Below are 23,251 nucleotides of genomic sequence, written 5' to 3' on the forward strand. Positions count from 1 at the left end.
CTCTCTCTCTCTCACACACACATACACACGAGCAGTAAATCCATGTCCATGTGTTTGTCCCATGTGACAGGGCCAGGTGTGTTCCTGCGTCCTCAGGGACAACAGCGCTGTCATGAACTAACAAGGGAAATGCTGTATGTCCTTTTTTTTTACCAGCTGTAATATTATTTAAGAGATTTGATTTGGGTCTTTAAATCTTTAGATCTGTGTGTGATTTGGGTTACTGCACAAAACAGGGTGTGTGTGTGTGTGTGTGTGTGTGTGTGTGGGAGAGAGAGAGAGATACACAAAAGAAATAAAATAGCTAAAAATGAAAAAATAAAATAAATAATAAATAAATAAATAAATATGTAAAATATGTATTAATATATATATATATATATTATTATATATATTATATATATTATGTATTTATATCTATATTTTATATAAAAAGATATATATATATATATATATATATATATATATATATATATATTATAAAAAATAAATAAATAAAAAATAACAGATGTTGTTTTAAATTAAGCCATATTCAGGTCAAGCTTTGTCTTTATCTTTACTGTCAATGTTTCTTTTTTTTTCTCTCTAAAGTAAGTCATTTGGAAGCTTTTATCTTATTAAAGCATTAGCGGCAACATCTGCAGCGCCGCTCATCCCAAACACAGACGTTGTACTGCCTTCTGAGGACGTTAATATGAGGAAAAATAAATAAAGAAATAAATAAAAGTTATTGAGGCACTGGAAAGTCTCAGGCGTTTACGAAACCCTGACACTGGAGACTCCTGAAAACATCTCCTTACAGAAACCTCCATCATATCCCCAGTGTCCAGAAGTGACACTCCTACAACCAACTTCCGTCCAATCAGAATCCAAAACTCAACACAGCCACTGTGCTGTTACTTTTGGTCAATATTCGTATGCAACATACCAACTGTTCACTTTATTAGGAACAGCAGTTCACACCAAACTTTGAAAAGGGGGTTTTCAAGGTAACAACACAGAAATAGGGCTTTTTTTAACTACAATCATTTAGCATTTAATTTCTGTAGCTAATCTGAAGGAAATTAGCAAATCGTCTGTGTTTATCCTAGAATCTTAGCGTTAGCTTGGGTGAAGTTCACTTATTCCCAGCGGAAAAAAAAGCTAGCCAAGTTCACTAACAAGCTAGCTCGGAGGCATTTTTTCCTCATCTCCGCCCCTAAAGGTAACCTCTAGGAAGGAAATCTCTATTAGATCCATAATCCTCAAATTCCAATGATAAAAAAAAAATAAAAAATCCTCAGGCTAACATGAGCACATGATTGGATCACATGCAGTACCCTTTTTGCCCTCTAGGGGGTCACTGTGTGTCCACCCTGTTGATATCTCAGGATTAAGGTATGCTGAGATATCCAGTTTGTGTAGGTTTGTGTATCATTCATTCCTTCTCTATTTGCTAATACACCAGCTAGCGCAGGAAGCTAATGTAAACAGATCGCTTAGAGCTTTCCACCCCCATGTTTTTTTCACCAGAAGGTGGAGCCGTCTTGTGGAGTTTTGTCTCCAGGTTGCTGTGACAGGAGAAATGAATCCAAACAGGAAATCGCTCTCAAGGATGGATTGAAGGTTCAGGATTTCAGGGGATTTTCTTTAAGGGGTCCAAGCACCAGATTTCTGAGGGAGTCACCATGTGTAGCTAAAATTAGCACAGCGCATGTGGTGGGTGTATGAATGAAAAATTGCACCTCATGTTATCGGTACTGGTTGTAGTTTTTTTTTTTTTTTAAAAGCACACACACACACACACATATGCACACGTACTTGTCCTCCATCTCCACTCTGAGACTAAACAACATCACCACGCAGGAAGGAACAGCCTGTCGCTAAATTATACCGAGCGACCGTTTACATCCCTCCGGATAAATATTTACTGACCCGCCTTGTGATTAGCCACCTCCGCTAACTGTCCACCCCGCTCGGGCCCTGCCTCTCCTCGGGACCACCTTGGTGAACAATGGGCCTTTCAGGAGAGTCTAAAACACACACACACACACACACACAAAGAAACCCTCCAGACCTACAGCCTTGGGGACCAGGCAGGAAGTGGCACTCAGTGCCCCAGACGTGGTGTAGGAGGTTTTGGGGGAGGGGAAGCAGGTAATTGAACCCCTGTTGGTCTGGGTTACTTTTCAGAGCTTGTCTAGGTTTGTCTATGTGTGTGTGTGTGTGTGTGTGTGTGTGTGTGGGTAGAGCGAGATGGATTTCAGGGTCAGTGAACACCGCTTAGCACTCTGTTGGGACATACCGGCTTACGCAGGTCTGGGGAACAGATGCTGTGTCAAGCTCCGCCCACTTTCCTTGATTGCATTGTGTCTCATTAACAGATGTTTCAATGTTATTATTGTATTAGAGCTGAAATGAATAGCCAGATGTGTGCGGTGGCATTACGATTAGTGTGTGTGTGTGTGTGTGTGTGTGTGTGTGTGCCAGAGCTCTGAGCAGGTCATTATAAATTCAGCCCCTGTGATACTTTTTTTTTTCTTTCAAATGTATATCTCTGTCCCTTATCATAAGTGTTTCTTAATTCCTGCTTATAAGCTCTTTATGAACACCCTAAACAACACTTATAGATAGTTAGGCCAATGTCACGGCATTTCTCTCGTCCTGTAATGTGTAATATTTCTCTTTGAGCCTTCTACAAATACTTAATAACAATGTAATGATACAGTTATAGCTCTTTGGTCTGGTCTTATATCCGTCTATATGTGTTTTATGAGCACTTATAACAAAGTAATGACATGGTTATGTATAAAAGTGTTTGAACAGATAGTGTAATAATATGTATGTATTTTTTTCAGGCCCTTAAGTAACATTGTGCCCTTGTTTCTGTTTATGATTTGTTTATGAATACTTATAATGTCATGACATCATAATGACAGTGTTATGAAACATGTATGACATGTATGATGCTAATTTCTAGGAATACCTATAAAAATGTCTACTGACAGGATTATATGAAGTATGTTTCTTGTACGAGGTCATGACATCATAATGACAAGGTTATGTAAAGTATATTCCTTAGTTTTGAATATAAGCTGTTTATTAATACTTATAGCAATGTCAGGACATTCAGCCTAAAAGGTTATGTAAAGTATATTCCTTGTTTCAGTATTATGAACTGCTTTTGAGTAATTATAACAATGGAGGGCATAATAATGATAGGGACATGTAAAGCGTGTTTCTTATTGTTGCTCACGAGCTGTTAATGAATACATATAACAAAGTCTAGACATCAAAATGACAAGTTTATGTAAAGTATATTCCTTATTTCAGACTTATGAACTATTTATGAATACTTATAACAATGTACTACTATTATAATAACAGGAAAATGTGATTTTTTGTTGGCATATAAATTGTTTATGACTGCTTACAACAATGTCATGACATCAAAATTACAAGCTAATATAATGTTTATTCCTTATTTCAGGCTTATGAGCTGTTTATGAACGCTTATAACAATGTCAGGGCATCAAAATTACAAGGTTATGTAAGGTCTATTCCTTATTTCAGGCTTATGAGCTGTTTAGCTGTTTACGAATGCTTATAACAATGGCATGACACCAAAATTGCAAGCTAATGTAAGGTTTATTTCCTTATTTGAGGCTTACGAGCTGTTTATGAATTCTTATAACAATGTCAGGGCATCAAAATTACAAGGTTATGTAAGGTTTATTCCTTATTTCAAGCTTACGAGCTGTATATGAATTTTCATAACATGTCAGGGCATCAAAATCACAAGTTTATATAAGGTATATTCCTTATCTCAGGCTTATGAGCTGTTTAGCTGTTTATGAATGCTTATAACAATGGCATTACACCAAAATTGCAAGCTAATGTAAGGTTTATTCCTTATTTGAGGCATATGAGCTGTTTATGAATTCTTATAACAACATCAGGGCATCAAAATCACAAGTTTATATAAGGTATATTCCTTATCTCAGGCTTATGAGCTCTTTAGCTGATTATGAATGTTTATAACAATGTCATGACTTCAAAATTACAACCTAATGTAAGGTTTATTCCTTATTTGAGGCTAATGAGCTGTTTATGAACACTTATGACAATGTCACCGCATCATAATGACAGTTACATAATGTAGTTATGTAACATATGTGTCTTATCTTTGACAAGCAAGCTGTTTATGCATGCTCATAACAGCGTCATGACGTCCTAATGACAATGATTATATCATTATTTCAGGATTAGGAGCTGCCAATGAAACGTTTTAACAATTTCATGACAGGGTTATGCCATTATGCCACAATGCCTGTTTCTAACTTTTGCTCACGAGATGTTTATGAGCATTTATACCAAGGGTATGTCATGGCACTGTGTCATTAGGGTTTTAGATGAAGCTTCAGAGCTCAGGATTAGTCATCATCGTGACTGGATACATACACAGATCAGCGTCACTGCCTTAATGTCACACCAGGAGACGAAAGCAGGCCAGGTGTTGACGTGTGTTCCTCACGCACACACACACACACACACACACACACGCACACACACACACACACGGCTTTCCTCATGCCAGCCAACCATAATAGCCTAAAAAAGGCCTTTAAATAATTCTCTCTTTGTAGCACCGCTGCTAATTTAATAACACCCTGGACCGCATTACGCTTGGCACGGTCCAGGTGATTCTGCCGTTTTTTTCCGCACACTTTTATTCCGCTCCTCCGTCACACAATACACAGCTTACTGGTTCCCATTGTTGGTCCCTTGTAAAAGACCTGAGAGAGACCAGCAGGAAAGACAAAAGCACCAGTCGCGCCGGATGCGGTGCTGCAGAGGCGATTTCGCATGCACCTGGCATCCGCCGCAGACGAGGGACATTATTAATTGCTAATACATATTTATGTGGCACAAATTTGCCATTTGTTTGTGCATAAAATTATCAATAGGCACGGGGCGCTTAGCCAGAGAAAACGGTGACCTTTTTAAAATAATAATATATGGAGCTCGGGATGGTCGTCGCTGTTGTCGCACAATTCTGTGTGTGTGTGTGTGTGTGTGTGTGTGTGTGAGAACAGTGTTAAAGCAGACATTCTGATATTTGATGTTTTGGGAAAAAAAAAAATACAATGAGTAAAGTGAAGAGTCATTGTAGATGAGTTTTTGGCAGTGACTGAGTAGCTCCCAGGCCTACTGACTACACACACACACACACACACACACACTCAATTCAATAAGGAATAAATTAGTCCGGTTTCAAGTGACTCCTTCTCCGCACAAACACATTTACTTTCTATTAATGCCTGATCTGCTCTGCCTGCAGCCAAGTGGCCGCCAGACTCGATTACCATAAAGATTAGAACAAAGATTTTTACATGCAGGTGAACACACACACACACACATACACACACACACACATATACACACACACACACACACATCCCTCCTTCATATCTGATCCCTCAGCCCTCTGTTACATCTTCACAACCCAAATGCAAATACAGCAAGAGAATTAGAAAATGAATGAAAAGTCGCATCCATCTCTTGCGCATGTTCATAACTGTGACATAAACGGTTATAAAGGCTTATTCCCTCAGGCTTTGTCTGTCCTCGAGGTTGCCTTCACTGATCTGGATGTCAAAGTGGCATAACGTGAAGCTTTTTGAGCCTACAGCCTGGCAGCTGGCCTTGTAGCTGGTTTGTCAGTGTTATGTAGTGGTAATAATGTGGCATAGCCTGACAAAGTTAATTTGAAAGAACAAAAAAATAAAAATACCACATATGTTACATAGTGAAGGTTTTAAATATGACAGGTTGTAACGACATGCTAATGTATGTTTCTTCTGTTTATAAGATTTGTATGAATACCTATGACTGTGTTGTAATGCTGTTACGACAGGCTTATGTATGTTTGTTCTGTTTAAAAGATTTGTATGGATACCTATGACTGTGTTGTGATGCTGTAATGACAGGTTTATGTATGTTTCTTCTGTTTATAAGATTTGTATGAATACATATGACTGTGTTGTGATGCTGTAATGACAGGTTTATGTATGTTTCTTCTGTTTATAAGATTTGTATGAATACATATGACTGTGTTGTGATGCTGTAATGTCAGGTTTATGTATATTTTCTCTCACCTTGACATGTTTGTTTCTTCCTATAAGAGTGCTATAAGAATTTATATCAGCATCATAATATCAGCTTTATTGGGCACTTATTTCTGCTTATATCTGTTTTATGAGCACTTAGAACAGTGTCATGACATCATAATCACAGGGTGATATATATATGTTCTATATATAGTTATACATAGTTATAACTGTGTCCTGACTTCGTAATGACATGGAGGTGTAAAGCGTGTTTTCTATTTCTACTTATAAGATATTTATGAATAGTTATAACTATTTCGTGACATCATAGTGACAGGGAAATGTAAAGCGTGTGCCCAAGTTCATCTTATAAACTGTTTATGAATAGTTATAAGTGTGTCATGACATCATAATGACGGAAATATAAAGCGTGTTTTCTATTTCTACTTATAAGATATTTATGAATAGTTATAACTATGTTGTGACACCATAGTGACAGGGATATGTAAAGCCTGTTTCTTATTTCTGCTTATAAGCTGTTTAATAATGCCATGATACTGGAATGACATCATATGTAACATTTCTTAATTCTGCTTATAAGAGATTCATAAGCACTTATAACAATGTTATAACCCAATAATGACTAATAATGTATGTGTATTCAATTGAGTAACAAGTGTATATGTTTATACTGTAGATTAACTTTATTTCAGAAACTTAATCATTCTCTCTCTCTCTCTCTCTCTCTCTCTCTCTCTCTCTCCATCCATCTCACTTTATATCGCTCTCACTCTATTTCTCTCTCTTCATTCCTCTCTCTCTATTTATATCTATCCCCCTCATTTCTTTTCTTCACCCCCTCTCTTTTTTATCTCTATCTCTTCATCCCTTATCTTCTCTTTATTTCTTCATCTCTTTCTTTGCATCCCTCTCACTCTACTTCTCTCTGTCTTCATCCTCCTCTTTCTCTTCATCCTTCATATGTCTTTCAATTCATCCTTCATCTCTCTCTCTCTCTCTCTCTCTCTCTCTCTCTCTAATTCTGTATTCATCCCCCTCTTTCTTTCTTTTCATCTTTCATCTCTCTTTCACTTCATCCTTCATCTCTCTTTCTTTTTATAACTCTGTCTTCATCCCCATCTTTTTCTCATTCTTTCTCTCTTCCATCTCTTCACCTTCTCTCTCTCTCTCTCTCTCTCTCTCTCTCTCTCTCTCTCTCTCTCAGGATTCATGTGTTCCCCGATGGCTGAGTGGTGTGAAGACAGTCTCTCGTCTCCGTCCTGCTGTTAGTAGGTCAGTTCCTGTTTTAAGCTTTGAGGCTCTTCCAGGAGCTGAAATATGATGAGTAAACAAATCAATTCCTCGCTACTCGCCACCCTGAAAGAGCCTCCAATCATCACTATGACCAAATTATATCAACATTACAGCCAGCGTTACAGCCAAGCAGTTACCATGGATACACCAGTCTCAGCCAATAAAACGCACCCTTCACCCACGACCGATTGTACAGTGGACACTGGAGATCCAGGCTGGATCCTCACCTGAGATAGAGAAACAGAAAGAGAGAGAGAGAGAGAGAGAGAGAGAGAGAGATGGAGTCTGAAGTGAAAAAGGGGGTTGAAGACAGGAAGACAGAGTTATTAAAAGAAATAGATAGATAGATAGATAGATAGATAGATAGATAGATAGATAGATAGATAGATAGATAGATAGATAGATAGATAGATAGATAGATAGATAGATAGATAGATAGATAGATAGATAGACATAGAAAAGGAGAGACTAAAAGTACCAGTGAGGTAGAAAAGGAGAAAGAGAGACAGGAAGAGAAAGAGAATGAGAGAGGAAGAAAAACTGAAAGATGTCCAGTGAGACTGAGTCATAAAAAAAGAAAAACAAGAAAGAGAGACTGAGAGAGGGAAACAGAAATAGAGACTGAGAGAGAGAAAGATAGAGAGATAGAAATAGTGATATATAGAAATATAGACAGAGAGTTCGAGAAAGCATGAGAGATAAAGAGACAGAGAAACAGAGAGAGAGAGAGAGAAAGAAAAAAGCAAGAGAAAGAGAAACAGAAAGAAGAGGATCAGATGGAGGGAAGTAGACTGTGATGAAGATGAAAAAAATAGAGATGTATAGAATATATTCAGAGAAAAAGAGAGAGAGAAAGAAAGATTGACAGGAAATAAGAGACTGAGAGAGAGAAAGAGAGAGAGAGAAAGAGAATGCCATAAAGAGTATTAAAGAAAAATAAGAAAAGAACAAGAGAGAGACATGATAAAGAAAGGATAGAGAGAGGAAGAGAAAACGAGAGAGACAGAGAGACACGAAGCTCAAGAACTGAACTGGACATTTTGCAGCAACAATGCAGGGCATCTGAAGACACACACACACACACACACACACACACACACACGGGTCAGTCAGCTGGAAAGTGCTGCAGTCCGAAACACAAATTGTTTTTCTGTCAAATACACTCAAGTGCACGCTTGGCAGGACGGGGCGTCGGGTGACATATGGGTTCACTCCTGACACTGCCCAGGACACAGAGCCGAGCATGGAGCTCGGAAAAATCACGGATGGTGTGTGTGTGTGTGTGTGTGTGTGTGTTTTACTCCCTGTTATATAGTTGCTCACTGTAAGAAGAGAATTATTACAGTTGGACTTTTATTGATGCTCATTGTCTGAGAAAACAACTTTTTTTTTTTTAATAAAGCACACCAACATATGACCTTTATAACATGTTCATAAGCATTGTACTCTTATAAACCTTTCATAAAGCAGTGCTGAAGAAATAAAGAAAGGTTTATGTACAAAAGACATACTGAAGGTTGGATAGCGTTAGAAATATGGCCTCTGTGTATGGTCATTAGAGTGTCATAGAGGGCTTATGTAGCTGTCATAGCCATATGTTGTCATACATCTATGACATAGATAGTGTTATAAATCCTGCCTCTGCATAGAGTCATTAGGGTGTCATAGAGGGCTTATGTAGCTGTCATAGCCATATGTTGTCATACATCTATGACATATATATTGTTATAAATCCTGCCTCTGCATAGGGTCATTAGAGTGTCATAAAGGGCTTATGTATCTGTCATAGCCATGTGTTGTCATACAACTATGACATATATATTGTTATAAATCATGCCTCTGCATAGGGTCATTAGAGTGTCATAAAGGGCTTATGTAGCTGTCATAGCCATGTGTTGTCATACAACTATGACATAGATAGTGTTATAACTCCTGCCTCTGCATAGGGTCATTAGGGTGTCATAGAGGGCTTATGTAGCTGTCATAGACATATGTTGTCATACGGTTATGACATAGATAGTGTTATAAATCCTGCCTCTGCATAGGGTCATTAGGGGGTCATAGAGGGCTTATGTAGCTGTCATAGCCATATGTTGTCATACGGTTATGACATAGATAGTGTTATAAATCCTGCCTCTGCATAGGGTCATTAGGGGGTCATAGAGGGCTTATGTAGCTGTCATAGCCGTATACGGCTATAACATAGTGTTATGCTTTTATTTATTTATTTTTAATGTGTCTCCAACATTTCTGGTCTCTTAGCAAACATGAAGAAAATGCTACACGTAGTGTATCCTAAAAAACAAATAAAAGTGTTGTGATGTCATACTCCTTAACGACGCTGTCATGATACCCGAATCCTCCTCCTGAATCACCTCCTGCTCTGTAAAGTCATTTGTAGGACGGTTTAGAGCTCAGGATGAAAGCGCGCTCACGTAACCTCTGACCTCTTTTCCTTTAAGCGTGTGTTTAACTATAGGGAGTCACTCGGACAGGAAGTCGTGCCTTGTAACAGGAAGTTGTAGAGCTGTAAAGTTGTTCTAGATGATGCTGATCCTCTTTGAGGATGTGGTGTAACATCCTGTCTTTTTAAGTCTGTCTGTGTGTGTGTGTGTGTGTGTGTGTGCATCACATAAACTACAGAGAACTTGAAATACATTAATGTTTAATTGATCATATTTGTGATTTCAGAGATTTGTTGGTAGATATTTTGTTTAAAAAATAGCAATAGCTTCTTACAATTTTCCAGCGTTGGTGCAAACTCAAGTTCCCAGAATGCAATGCAGCTACACAACACTGAGTTACTGGAGGGACTCGGTTCGGCTACTGTGCCGTTAGCTTGAATGTTGACGAAGCGATGATGAGGCGAAACGACTGAAAGACTAAAGCTCCGCTGCATCCTTCTATTTAGATCCAGATGAATCGAATACATTTCAATGCTTCCAGCATGGCATTGTGGGTAATGTAGGCAAGTGAAAATAGAGCAAACTTTTTGTTCTCCCTCCACTCCAGATCATCATCTGTTCTTAGGATCTCTGGTCCAGAGGGGGTTTGCGGTTGACAGATTGTCCTGCAGTATTCCTGCGTATCCCCTGTCGAGCCATGTGCCCAATATGCCCAGTGTCACTCTATTCCCAAACCTCGGAGACTCTGGAGTCTCCATCTCGTACCCATACACACCTGGGTTTTTTACATCCACCAGGTTAATAGGTGTGTATGGAGGAATGAAGGAAAAGAATGTCCTCTGTTTGTTCCCCTTTTGTGTGTGTGTGTGTTAATGTACACGTCCTCCTCAACATTAGAATAAAACGCCGGACAGTGCCGGACGTCCCTCATCAGCATGACATCTGCATTATCATATAAACAGCCAGTATCTGGGTCCGGCTCTCCGGGACGGAGGAGAGAAGCCTCTGGGGGCGTCGGGTATGAATAATAGCAGCAGGGAACAAAACTGTGTTCAAATAAAAGTAATAAATAAATAAATAAAAAATAAAACGATAAAAAATTAAATAGATAAAAAAATAATTTAATAAATAAAATATAATAAGTAAAAAATCAAATAAATAAATAAATAAAATGGTCTTTAAAATTAAATTAAAATGAAAATTGACATTCTTAAATGAAATAAAAAAAATAATAATAATTTAAATTTTAAAAAAATATATTAATTTGATGACTTGATGAAAAGACTTGCCGAGATCAGATTTCTCAAACATTTTAACTAACTTGCATTTATTAATATTCAGTTATACTACGCCGCTGCTGAATCCTCTAATCCGATTGGTCAGAAGGACAGAACTGATGTTTACACAAACAGCAGATGCTCCACTAATAATAAACAATAATAAAAAAGTGCTTGATTACTGATACAATGAAGCAGATGTTTGTTGAATTATTTAATATTTACAGAAAGAGTCTCCAGTGTCAGAGGTAAAGCTGTAATTTATGTCAGAGGAGGTGTCTTTACTAGGGGACGAGGACGTTCCACATTGTTATCTATAAACGGGTAAAAAAGTGTGACGTGTCAATCTTTAATAAATAAGAGAGCGATAAAAGGATAAATAATGAGGATTGAAACACTCGTGCTCTTACTGGAAAACCAGCAACTTTTCCATTAGCGTTCCTTTTATTACATTCAACTTGTGATCTCATAAAAGCCTTTCGACCAATCAGAGCCTGCTATGCAAATGAATTCAAGGACCACTAAAACACAATACGGATTCAGTTTAATGCTTACATTTTTCTCCCTGAATCTGCACCTGACTACATTTCCCATCAGCCCCAGCAGGTCACATGACCCGTTGACCTTCACACGTGTGTGACTCTTGTATGTTTTTGCTTTGTTTTGCTTCTGCCCAGTTTTGTCATTTTGCACTTCATCACAATGCTGAGGGAAATTCTTCACAAGCTCCCGGCAAGTTGACTTGATTCCGTCGTCACGCGCATGCAAGACGTGAAGCTAAATCTCGAGCATCAACCTCACAATTTAGCATCAAAGACTTAAATGTGAGAACATGCTTAAACATTCCATTTTTATTTGAGCAGTAGGAAAGCATCTCTCTCTCTCTCTCTCTCTCTCTTATGTGGGTTGAGGTAAAGTGTTCCTCAGGGAGAGAAGGAGTGAACAGGTATCTCTCTTATTCTCCACCTTCATTAGCAGACCTGGGTTCTGGCCAATTAGGTGTAATAAACGCAACAAAACACAGGCATTAGCGGGAATTGTTCCAGCGCTGACGATGATTCCGGAAGAATACTCAGGAGTGATTTCCTGAACCTTCCTCTCAATTTATCTCCTCTTTCATCTCAGATGCTTTGTTTTGTTTTCAGCAGATTAAAATCTCTAATGGGAGGAAACTCGGGAAAAATCCGAACGGGTGTCGGGATGAGACTAAACCTGACTGTTGAAGAGTTTTGAGGCAGTGGACTTGTCTAAGTTAGTGAGGCAAGGTTGATCATAATTAACTCAGTGTTTTCTAGCTAGCTGAAGGTGAGTGAGACAAAAAAGACAAAATTAAGACGACATGGAGGCAGAGGCATGGACTAACTCTAAGGTGGAGATAAGGACTGACTCTAGCTTAGATTAGGGGAAAAAAACATCTTATATTTCATAGAGTAGTACTCTTAAGGGAGACATGGACCAAGGTGCAGGGACACAGACTGACTCTAAATCAGAGTCAAGAACAAACTCAATGGCAGTGAAATTGACTTACTCTTAGGCAGACACTTAGACTAACTCTAAGGCAGAGACAGTGACTAACTACAAGGAAGTGACCTGGACTAACTCTGAGGCAGAGACCCAGACTAACTCTAAGGAAGAGACCTAGACTTACTCTGAGGCAGAGACATGGACCCAGGTACATGGACCCAGGCATACTTACTCTACAGCAGAGGAAAGGATTAACAATAAGGAAGAGACCTGGACTAACTCTGAGGCAGAGACACAGTCCAACTCTAAGGCAGAGACACGTACTGACTCTAGGTCAGAGACATGAACAAACTCTAAGGCAGTGACACAGACATACTCTTAGGCAGACAATCAGACTAACTTTGAGGCAGAGACATGGACTAAGGCAAAGAGACATATTAACTCTAAGGCAAAGACCAAGGATTAACTCTGAGGAAGAGACCTGGTCTAACTCTAAGGCAGAGACACTGATTAACTTTAAAGCTCTAGTCTAGTCTCTAAAGCTCTACTCTCTTAGTCTCTAACTCTGTGGAAGAGACCTGGACTAACTCTGAGGCAATCACAGACTGACTCTGAGGATGCACACAACAATTCACGGAACTGTGAGTTTGAAACTTTAAAAGGGTGCGGTAAAGGTTGTGGGCGGAGTTAGTGCCTGTAACTTTACTTGGAAAAAACAAATAATTAATTAGTAATTAAAATGTGTAATGAGTTTAATATTTATTTTAATTTCCAAATTTCCAGCTGAGTCATAGAGATTATTACAGAACTACAGAGCAGGAAATGTCCAGAGATCAACAATTACTGAATCACTGGAAATGAAGTAAGCTTCAGGGCTGAATTTTGGAGAGGAGAGGAGAGGAGAGGAGTGGAGAGGAGAGGAGTGGAGAGGAGAGGAGAGATAGAGTGGAGAGGAGAGGAGAGGAGAGGAGAGGAGAGGAGAGGAGAGGAGAGGAGAGATAGAGATAGAGATAGAGATAGAGATAGAGAGGAGAGGAGAGGAGAGGAGAGGAGAGGAGAGGAGAGGAGAGATAGAGAGGAGTGGAGAGGAGAGGAGAGGAGAGATAGAGTGGAGAGGAGAGGAGAGGAGAGGAGAGATAGAGTGGAGAGGAGAGGAGAGGAGAGGAGAGGAGAGGAGAGGAGAGGAGAGGAGTGGAGAGGAGAGGAGAGGAGAGATAGAGTGGAGAGGAGAGGAGAGGAGAGGAGAGGAGAGGAGAGATAGAGTGGAGAGGAGTGGAGAGGAGAGATAGAGTGGAGAGGAGAGGAGAGGAGAGGAGAGGAGAGGAGAGGAGAGGAGAGGAGAGATAGAGTGGAGAGGAGAGGAGAGGAGAGGAGAGGAGAGGAGAGGAGAGGAGAGGAGAGGAGAGGAGAGATAGAGAGGAGTGGAGAGGAGAGGAGTGGAGAGGAGAGGAGAGATAGAGTGGAGAGGAGTGGAGAGGAGAGATAGAGAGGAGAGGAGAGGAGAGGAGAGGAGAGATAGAGTGGAGAGGAGAGGAGAGGAGAGGAGAGGAGAGGAGAGATAGAGAGGAGTGGAGAGGAGAGGAGTGGAGAGGAGAGGAGAGATAGAGTGGAGAGGAGAGGAGTGGAGAGGAGAGATAGAGTGGAGAGGAGTGGAGAGGAGAGATAGAGTGGAGAGGAGAGGAGAGGAGAGGAGAGGAGAGGAGAGGAGAGGAGAGGAGAGGAGTGGAGTGGAGAGGAGAGGAGAGATAGAGTGGAGAGGAGAGGAGAGGAGAGATAGAGATAGAGATAGAGATAGAGATAGAGAGGAGAGGAGAGGAGAGGAGAGGAGAGGAGAGGAGAGGAGAGGAGAGGAGTGGAGAGGAGAGGAGAGGAGTGGAGAGGAGAGGAGAGATAGAGTGGAGAGGAGAGGAGAGGAGAGATAGAGTGGAGAGGAGAGATAGAGAGGAGAGGAGAGGAGAGGAGAGATAGAGTGGAGAGGAGAGGAGAGGAGAGGAGAGGAGAGGAGAGGAGTGGAGAGGAGAGGAGAGGAGAGGAGTGGAGAGGAGAGGAGAGATAGAGTGGAGAGGAGAGGAGAGGAGAGATAGAGTGGAGAGGAGTGGAGAGGAGAGGAGAGAAGAGGAGAGAAAAAAGGAGACGAGAGAGAAGGTGAAAGAGGAAAGGAGAGATAGAGAGGAGTGAAAAGAGAGGAAAGAGAAGAAAGGGAAGACAGAGAGAAGAGAGGAGAGAGGAAAGGAGAGAGAAGACAGGAGAGAGGGCAAAGGTGACATCCTCACCAATGTCGTACAAGTAATACAGAGACACTACTGAGAGAGAGAGAGAGAGAGAGAGAGAGAGAGAGAGAGATGAATAGGGATTCTGTGTAGGATTTAACCAGAGCTGGACTTTTACTGAAAGGAAGTGAGCAGAGTGCATTGTGGGATGCGGTTCACCTTCACCATACTCTCACAACACGGACTACATCCTGCTGCAGTGTGTGTAGTGTACTGTACTGTACATTAGCACGAGGTGTGTGTCACAGCTGCAGTGTGTGTGTGTGTGTGTGTTGAACACAGAGTAACAGAAGGAGAGTGTGTCGATCTGCATTTGTGTGTGTCTGCTTGTATATATGTAGTACACGATAAATACATATGATTGTGTGTGTGTGTGTGTGTGTGTGTGTGTTTCCCTGGGGTTTGGGCCCGTGTGGTGATGGGGCAGATGGGATAACATATGACATGTGAGGGTGTGGGGACACTGAGACTCTCTCTGTCCATCTGGACTCCCCTCTGATCCACCCTGCTTCCCTCTGCCGTGTGTGTGTGTGCGTGTGTGCGTGTGTGTGTGCGTGTGTGTGTGTGTGTGTGGGTTCTCTCCTGTATGATACTCTGTGCTCTTGTTGATAAAAGCAAATAAATACTGTGCTGCAAGCGAGGTCTGTTTAATTCGTTACAATGAAATAAAGTATATGAGGTAAAGACCTTTACCTTATATGGGGTTTTATGGGCGGGGCTAAACGTGAATAGGAAACACAATGTGCAGCATCCAGCCAAGGCAAGAAAATCGACCAAATCATCATTAGATACAACATGTGGCTAAGCGATCAAGCTAACTATGTTTAAAATGAACAGAAGTCTATCCGGTTATTTACTGTATGGCGTCTGGCGTCCGATCTTACAGTAGATCGGATCTAGTTGAGTTTTTTTGGGCTTGCTAAATTCTGTCAAGATCTAATAAATGCTAATTTGCATGCTAATAAACATTACAGCAGTGCCGCGAGTCAGAATGGCGTCCGTTAAGCAGATATTCATTTTAATACGTTTTTTTATTGCAGTGTAGTAATCATTTAAAAGTGACAAAAAAACACACAAAAGTCATTATTTAAAAAAAAATAAATAAAAAAAAAAAAAATAAATAATACATTTTTTTGGAAGATCCAGCAAAAAGATGCATCTCAGCGTGAGCTCGAAAACACCATATTTTTTATGTTTTTTATGAAATACTGCAGAAATATGGTCTAATTTTGGAGCGGTGTTAAAAAATATAGCTATTTCATGAACAGGGTTGCCAGATTCAATGTGTACAATCCGCATACTGCGAATGTATTCTGAAAATGGAAAATGATGAAAAGTTGTTGTTTTTTTCTGAAGAGACTGAAAAACAAAACATGAAATAATATGTTTACGACTTCTGAAAATTATTAGCGTTAGCTAGGCGTCAAGCGGTTTTATTTGAGGGTTTTCTGCTGCAACATGGCAACCCACAAACTCTTCTGTTCGTTAGAGCTTAAAAGAAGAAGCTTAAAAGAAGTAAACTTTTTTTCCCATGACTTTTATGTGACCCTGAAACACACAGAAACACACACACACACACACACACACACACTAGGTTATGTCCCAAACCTCGTCGTTGTTATCGTAGTGCACTAAAGAAGGAAATCAGCAGTTGTGCCGCTTGCACATGACAGGAGGTGAGAGTCGTGTGTTTGACAGATCGCATTTAAATAACAATCTACTTTTTCCTCACCAATCCACACACACACACACCCTACTCTTCTTCCTCAGCTCTTATGTTGTGTCATTTCCCTGTGTTGCCCCCTGCTTGGCCTGCTCCAGTTCAGACACACACACACACACTCCTTCCCAGTGCACTGTGGGTTAAATGAATCACCCGGTGCTGTATGTCAGGTGTGAAAGGAGGCTGTTTGAAATGTATGTTTTGTAGATTGTCAGACATGAGGAAAGCGTGTGTTTATTTATTTTTTTGATGAGAGGAAGGCTAGGGCTGCGACTGAAGCCTCATTAGCATATCAAAGAGGCAGCCGTGGCGGGCTAATGGTAATTACACCGACCAACAATTGATGCTCGCTGGTTGGATCATAACAACAAAAAAATTAAGGGTTTTTGTGTGTGTGTGTGTGTGTGTGTGTGTGTGTGTAAGAGGATGGGGTTGGAATTGGCCAGGGCTTTCAGGTTATGTTAATACAGCTCATCTATTTAATTAGCACCGCAACGTGTGTCGTATTTTAACGTGTGTATGTGTGTGTATGTGTGTGTGTGTGTGTGTTGGAAGGAGAAGGTTTCTGGAACGGACAGTCTGTGATTGGCTACGCGGTCCACAGTCCACCGTCGTGTGTTCTTTGATGGTCCTCCTGACTCCGCCCTCTTCCTCTCTACCTCAGAAGGCAGAGTCGGCGAAAACATAACTAGAATCTAAGTTAGCCAGCGCCTAAGTTAACCAGCATCTGAGTTAACTAGCGTCTGAGTTAACTTGCATCTACGTTAACTAGCATCCGAGTTAAGCTGCGCCTGAATTAGCTAGCGTCTTAGTTAACTAGCGAATGAGTTAACTAGCATCTAAGTTAAGTTGTGTCTGAGTTAACTTGGGTCTGAGTTAGCTGGTGTCTAAGTTAACTAGCTTCTAAGTTAACTTGCGTTTGAGTTAAGTTGTGTTTGAGTTAGCTAGAGTCTAAATTAACTAGCATCCGAGTTAAGTTGCGCCTGAGTTAGCTAGCGTCTTAGTTAGCTAGCATCTTAGTTAACCAGCGACTGAATTAACTAGAGTCTAAATTAACTAGTGTCTGTGTTAAGTTGTGCCTGAGTTAGCTAGTGTCTAAGTTAACTAGCATCTGAGTTAAGTTGTGCCTGAGTTAGCTAGTGTCTAAGTTAACTAGCGTCTGAGTTAGCTGGTGTCTAAACTAGTGTCTAAGTGAACAAGTGTCTAAGTTCCTTTGCGTCTGAGTGAGTTCTGTGATCAGGTCGCAGATCTTTCGTTCACGGGATGTTTTTTGTTTTCCGCACCATTCTGTATAAACTCCAGAAAGCGTTTATGTTAGAAAATCGCCTCGAGTCACAGAGATCAGACTTATTTTTCCTCGTCCCGATGTCCGACGTGAACGCTAATGAAACTGCAGGAGGGTTTATATTGTGCTGCCGCCACCTGATTAGATAACTGAGCAGGTTATAAAGGTATAAAGGTCTGTTCCTAATAAAGTGACAGACGAGTGTACAGTGTGTGTGTGTGTGTGTGTGTAAAGGTGAACGAGGGTATGGGAGTATTCCAGTAGCTGAGAGACGCTGAGAGTGTGTGTGATTGTGTTTGTAATGACAGACAGAGGCTCAGAGTGATAGACTTGTGATGGGTCAATTTCAGCGAGGTGAGCAGGACGGGAAATTACGCCAAGAGCCGAGCCGCCATCACAGACAGCTATTTGACTCCTTGCGTACGGTACGACTGCGTGCCGGTGTGTGTGTGTGTGTGAGAGAGAGAGCGATCCGACTGTGTTTATCATATAAATCATCTCTGTATTACCTGGGAAAAAAATAGACACGGTTTCGTAAAATATCTTTAAGCATCTAGGTGTGTGTGTGTGTGTGTGTATATATATATATGGATGGATGGATGAATGGAGATAGATTTGCACTCAAATAAACTCTTTTCCCGTGTGGCGAAAGTTTTTTCTTTTTTCGCACATGCCGTGACTAATGAGTTAGCGAAGACGTTTTCCCTGTCCTGCTTTTTTACCAGAGAGAGAAGAGTGAGAGAGTGTCAGTAGGTCATAAGGCCCAGTTGGAAAAAAGCTCATTAATAAACACAGCAAGTGCGTGAACAGCCATGCTGTTATCACGCTGTATAACAACACAGCGACGAGGGAACTCGTTCAGGAACGTCCACGCAACGTCTGTGCCCCCATGTGACCCGCCCAGTAAAGAGAGGCTTGCAGACCATCAGGTTTCCGAAAGTGAAAATATTGCGAGGAAGATATAGTGCGTGGCTTGAGGGAGGTGTGATGCAGAGACGTTAGCGCTCTCTCTCTCTCTCTCTCTCTCTCTCTCTCTCTCATACATCCAAACCTCTCGGGCTGCCAGAGTGTGTGTGTGTGTGTGTGTGTGTGTGTGTGCATGATGTCTAAATTAGGCTGAAGTGGAGACAATCAATGATACACTGAGTTGACAGAACACACTCTCTCTCTCTCTCTCTCGCTGACTCTCTGAGTGCATCATCCTCTCACACTTCTGTGTGCCCTTGAGAGGAAGTGCCCTGCCGCCTGTAAGTGAGAGCAAATGTCCTGCTATGAAAGAGAGAAAGAGAGAGAGAGAGAGAGAGAGAATGAAGGAGAGAGTGGGAGAGATGGGCAGATGGATGCGCAGGAAGCCCGATGCCTTTGTGAACGTCTTTACAAGAGCTTTGTCTTACTTTCAGGAAATTCTGTTGATGTTCCAATAAAAAAAAGTTCTCCTAGTTCTTGATCTCCTTCTGGTTTCTTCCAGATTCTTCTAGTTCCATTCATAGAATCTTCTAGAGTGTTGTAGAATCTCGTAGTTCAAGAATATTCGAATAGCCCCAAAATCAGCTAATTTCCTGCCGGAGAAACTACTTGTAGCTTTAGAATCTTCAAGTTGTTAGCAGTTTCTAGATTCTTCTAGTTCCTGGATCCTTCTAGCTCTTTAGAACCTTCGAGTTCTAGAATCTTCTCTCCCAAGTCTAGGTATAGAGTCCTCTAGTTCTGGTTGGAGAATGTTGTAGTTCAGTTTTTAGATTCTAAAGATCTTCTAGTTCTTGGATCCTTCTAGCTCTTTAGAACCTTCCACTTCTAGAATATTCCATCTTAAGTTTCCTGTAGAATCCTCTAGTTCTGGTTGGAGATGTTCTGGAATCTTCTCGTTCTTGGAACCTTCTCATCCTAGAAGCGTCGAGTTTCTAGTTTCATAAACTTCTAGTTCTAGAATCTTTTAATTTTATCTGTTCTGAATGGTCTTCTTCTGGAATTTTCTGATTCTTGGAATCCTTTAGGTCTAAATTTTTCTTGATGTCCTGTAGTTGTAAGAGTTTCTAGATTCTAAAGATCTTCTAGTTCTTGGATCCTTCTAGCTCTTCAGAACCTTCGAGTTCTAGAGTCTTCTATCCTGAGACTAGGTGTAGAATCCTCTAGTTCTGGATGGAGAAGTTCTGGAATCTTCTATCTTAAGTCTAGTTGTAGAATCCCCTAGTTCTGGTTTGCGAAGTTCTGGAATCTTCTGGTTCTTGGAACCTTCTCATCCTAGAATCATCTAGTTTCTAGTTTTATAAACTTCTATATCTGAAATCTTTTAATTGTATCTGTTGAGTTTTCTCCTTCTGTAATTTTTCTAATTCTTGGAATCTTTTATGTCTAAAGTCATCTAGTTCTAGAAGGTTCTAGTTCTAGCTGTAGGATCTTGTATTTAACCTTCTGTTAATCTTCTGGTTCTCAGACACATCTATTTCTAGAATCTTCTTGTCGTAGAATACTCAGTTCCTAGTTGTAGCAGATGAATCCTCTAGTTCTTGGAACATTCGAGTTCAAGAATCTTAATTCTAGGTGTAGAATCCTCTAGTTCCTCTAGTCAGAGAACATGTCATCCTAGAATCTTCTTGTTTTTGTGTTTTCTAGTTTTATAATCTCCTACTTCATGAATACTCGAGATCTAAAAATCTTCTAGTTCTTCTCTCTCTCTCTCTCTCTCTCTCTCTCTCTCTCTCCCTCTCTTGTGTCTGATGTCTGGATGCTGATGGTATTAAATCCTCACAGTGTTTATATTTCACTCCACTCTGAATTTAGACGATGAAAGACAGGAAGATAAAAAAAAGAGAAAAAAAATTAATATTAATATTTTTTTTGGTTTTGGTTTTTCTGGTTTTTTTTATTTCCAATAAAACGAGCTTTACATTATAACAAACCCCACGCAGAAGTAAAACGCCATTCTGCAGCCATTCAATCAGCTCCATGGCCGTACGGAGGTCCGACGTTCCAAACACGCACTTAAGTGTGTCTCTGGACAAGAAAGGAGACGGCGTCTAGACGACTGTACAATTTACAGAGAAAAGGGTTTTATTATCATCGTGTGAGGCCTCGCGCTCACAATGACTGTGATATGAAGCAGGACTGTGGAGCGAGCCCATTCTCTCATGATGCTAACATTAATGCTAATGCTAGCCATAAATAATAATAATAATAATAATAATAATCATAATACATCTGTTTGCCTTCAGAGTGAGATGACAAGAAAATACCGCTGCTGGTCGTTTGGTCGTTTGTCTAATTTTATTTATTTTTATTTACATGTTGCATTTCAGTTTCGTGTTTGTCATCTCTAGCATCTGAGTTAACTAGCATCTAAGTTAACTAGTGACTAAATTAAATGTCATCTAAGTTAACTAGCATCTAATTTAGATAGCATCTAAGTTAACTAGTGTCTAAGTTAACTAGCATTTAAGTTAACTAGTGACTAATTTAACTAGTATCTAAGTTAACTAGCATCTAAGTTAACTAGTGTCTAAGTTACATCTCTCTCTGTCTCTCTTAAAAATAAAAAATATATTATTATTACCATCATTTTTAAAGTTTACATAACCTTGGCTACTCAACTAGTGCGGCTTAAAAAAAAAAGTTGATGTTTTAGTTGTAGAATTGTATAATTTTATAATTTTCAACTTCATGGATACGCTAGATCTAAAATCTTCTAAAATCTTCTAGATCTAAAATCTTCTAAAATCTAGGAAATGACAATTTATAGAATCCTCCAGAAGTAGAATCCTTGGAATCTTCTAGTTCTAGGATTCTAGTTCTAAAATTTTCTAGTTCCAGTTGAAGAATCTTGTAGTTGTAGAATCTTCTAGTTCTCAGACACATCTGTTTCTAGAATCCTCTTGTTGTATGTTCTATTTCTAAAATCTTGTGGTACAAGAATCTTCTAGTTCTTTTATACGTCTTGTTCTAGGATCTTCTGACTGTAGAATTTTCCAATTTTATAATCTCCTTGTTGTAAAATGTTTTATTTCTAGGTGTAGCATCTAAATTTTGTAGTTTTAGAATCTTCTACTTCTTGGAACCTTCTCATCCTGAAACCTTCTAGTTGTAGAATTTTCCAATTTTATAATATTCTACTTCATGGATACTTTAGATCTAAAAGTCTTCTAGTTCTTTAAAATGACAATTTCTAGAAACTTCCAGAAGTAGAATATTTTAGTCCTTGGAATCTTCTATTTCTAGAATTTTGTAGTTCTAGTTCTGGTTTTCTAGTTCTAAAATTTCCTAGTTCCGGTTGAAGAATCTTGTAGTTCTAGAATCTTTTAATTCTTGGAACCTTCTAGTTCTGGAATCTTCTAGTTCTCAGACACATCTGTTTCTAGAATCTTCTTGTTGTACGCTGTAGTTCTGGAACCTTGTGGTAGAAGAATATTTTAGCTCTTGTATACTTCTTGTTCTAGAAGCTTCGACTGGTGGAATTTTTCAGTTTTACAATCTTCTTGTTCTAAAATGTCTCAGTTCTTGGTGTAGCATCCTCTAGATGTTGTTGTAGAATTTTGTAGTTCTTGAATCTTCTAATTCTTGGAACCTTCTCATCCTGAAACCTTCCAGTTGTAGAATTTTCCAATTTTACAATCTTCTACTTCATGAAAACTCTAGAGCTAAAATCTTTTTCTTTCTCTAGGTCCAAAATCTTCTAGTTCTTGGTTCTAGTTCTTCTTCTAGTTCTTTTGACTTGTAGAATCTTCCACTTGTTGAATCTTCGAGTTCTAGAATTTTGTAGTTCTAGTTCTAATATTTCTTTTTCTAAAAAAAAATCTTTTCATTCTTGGTGTAGAATCTTATAGTTTTACCGTTTTATAATTCTTGGAATGCTTTGGAATTATTGTAATTGTTAGTGTTGTTTTTACAGCTTACATATCCCACACTACTTGAGACCACAGGTTGCTTTTCGTATCGGCTCGTCCTGAAATCCGACACCAAGCCCCGTCCCCTTGACTAAAAAAGTAAAAAAAAAAGTCAGATTTCTAGAACAATCATACGCTGTAGAATAAATCCAGCAGAATGTTTAAATGTTCCATCATGTCCACCTGTGTGAATAAGTCACGGCGGTAAACATGTTTTTACTGTCACCGGGGGCTGTTACTATGGTAACTTGGTTAACAGTCATGGAGTGCAGGTTCGTCTTTATCTATACATCTTCTCCATGAGAACGGGTTTTGTTTTTAATCCAACGCCGTCTGTCCCGAGTCTTTTGTTACCGCTAATACCGACGTTAACCTTGTAGAGTCTGAAACAATATGAAAGTATTTCTAATGAGCTTCTTAAGTACTGTTTCTAAACCAAACCAAGACTCAGGAAATTGTCCGCGGTTCCTTCGCCGCCAGCCATTGTCTGCTAGAGATTCGCATTCGGTGAAATAGCCTTGAACAGGTTGGAGCTTATACACTCACGTGG

At 39.8% G+C, this 23,251-nt stretch overlaps 1 protein-coding gene across 2 annotated transcripts in view; it reads left to right on the forward strand.

The window, feature by feature from the left end:
* sox5 (SRY-box transcription factor 5) overlaps positions 1 to 23,251 on the forward strand; it is a 260,300-nt gene that overhangs the window by 36,616 nt on the left and 200,433 nt on the right. For both annotated transcript variants that reach the window (XM_058416774.1, XM_058416773.1), the window contains exon 2: positions 7,315 to 7,382. The gene's annotated coding sequence lies outside the window, so the exon portion shown is untranslated. The remainder of the gene's footprint in view (positions 1 to 7,314; positions 7,383 to 23,251) is intronic.

The sequence above is a fragment of the Hemibagrus wyckioides genome, linkage group LG19 (genome assembly GCF_019097595.1).
Source record: "Hemibagrus wyckioides isolate EC202008001 linkage group LG19, SWU_Hwy_1.0, whole genome shotgun sequence".
Taxonomy (NCBI): Eukaryota; Metazoa; Chordata; class Actinopteri; order Siluriformes; family Bagridae; genus Hemibagrus; species Hemibagrus wyckioides.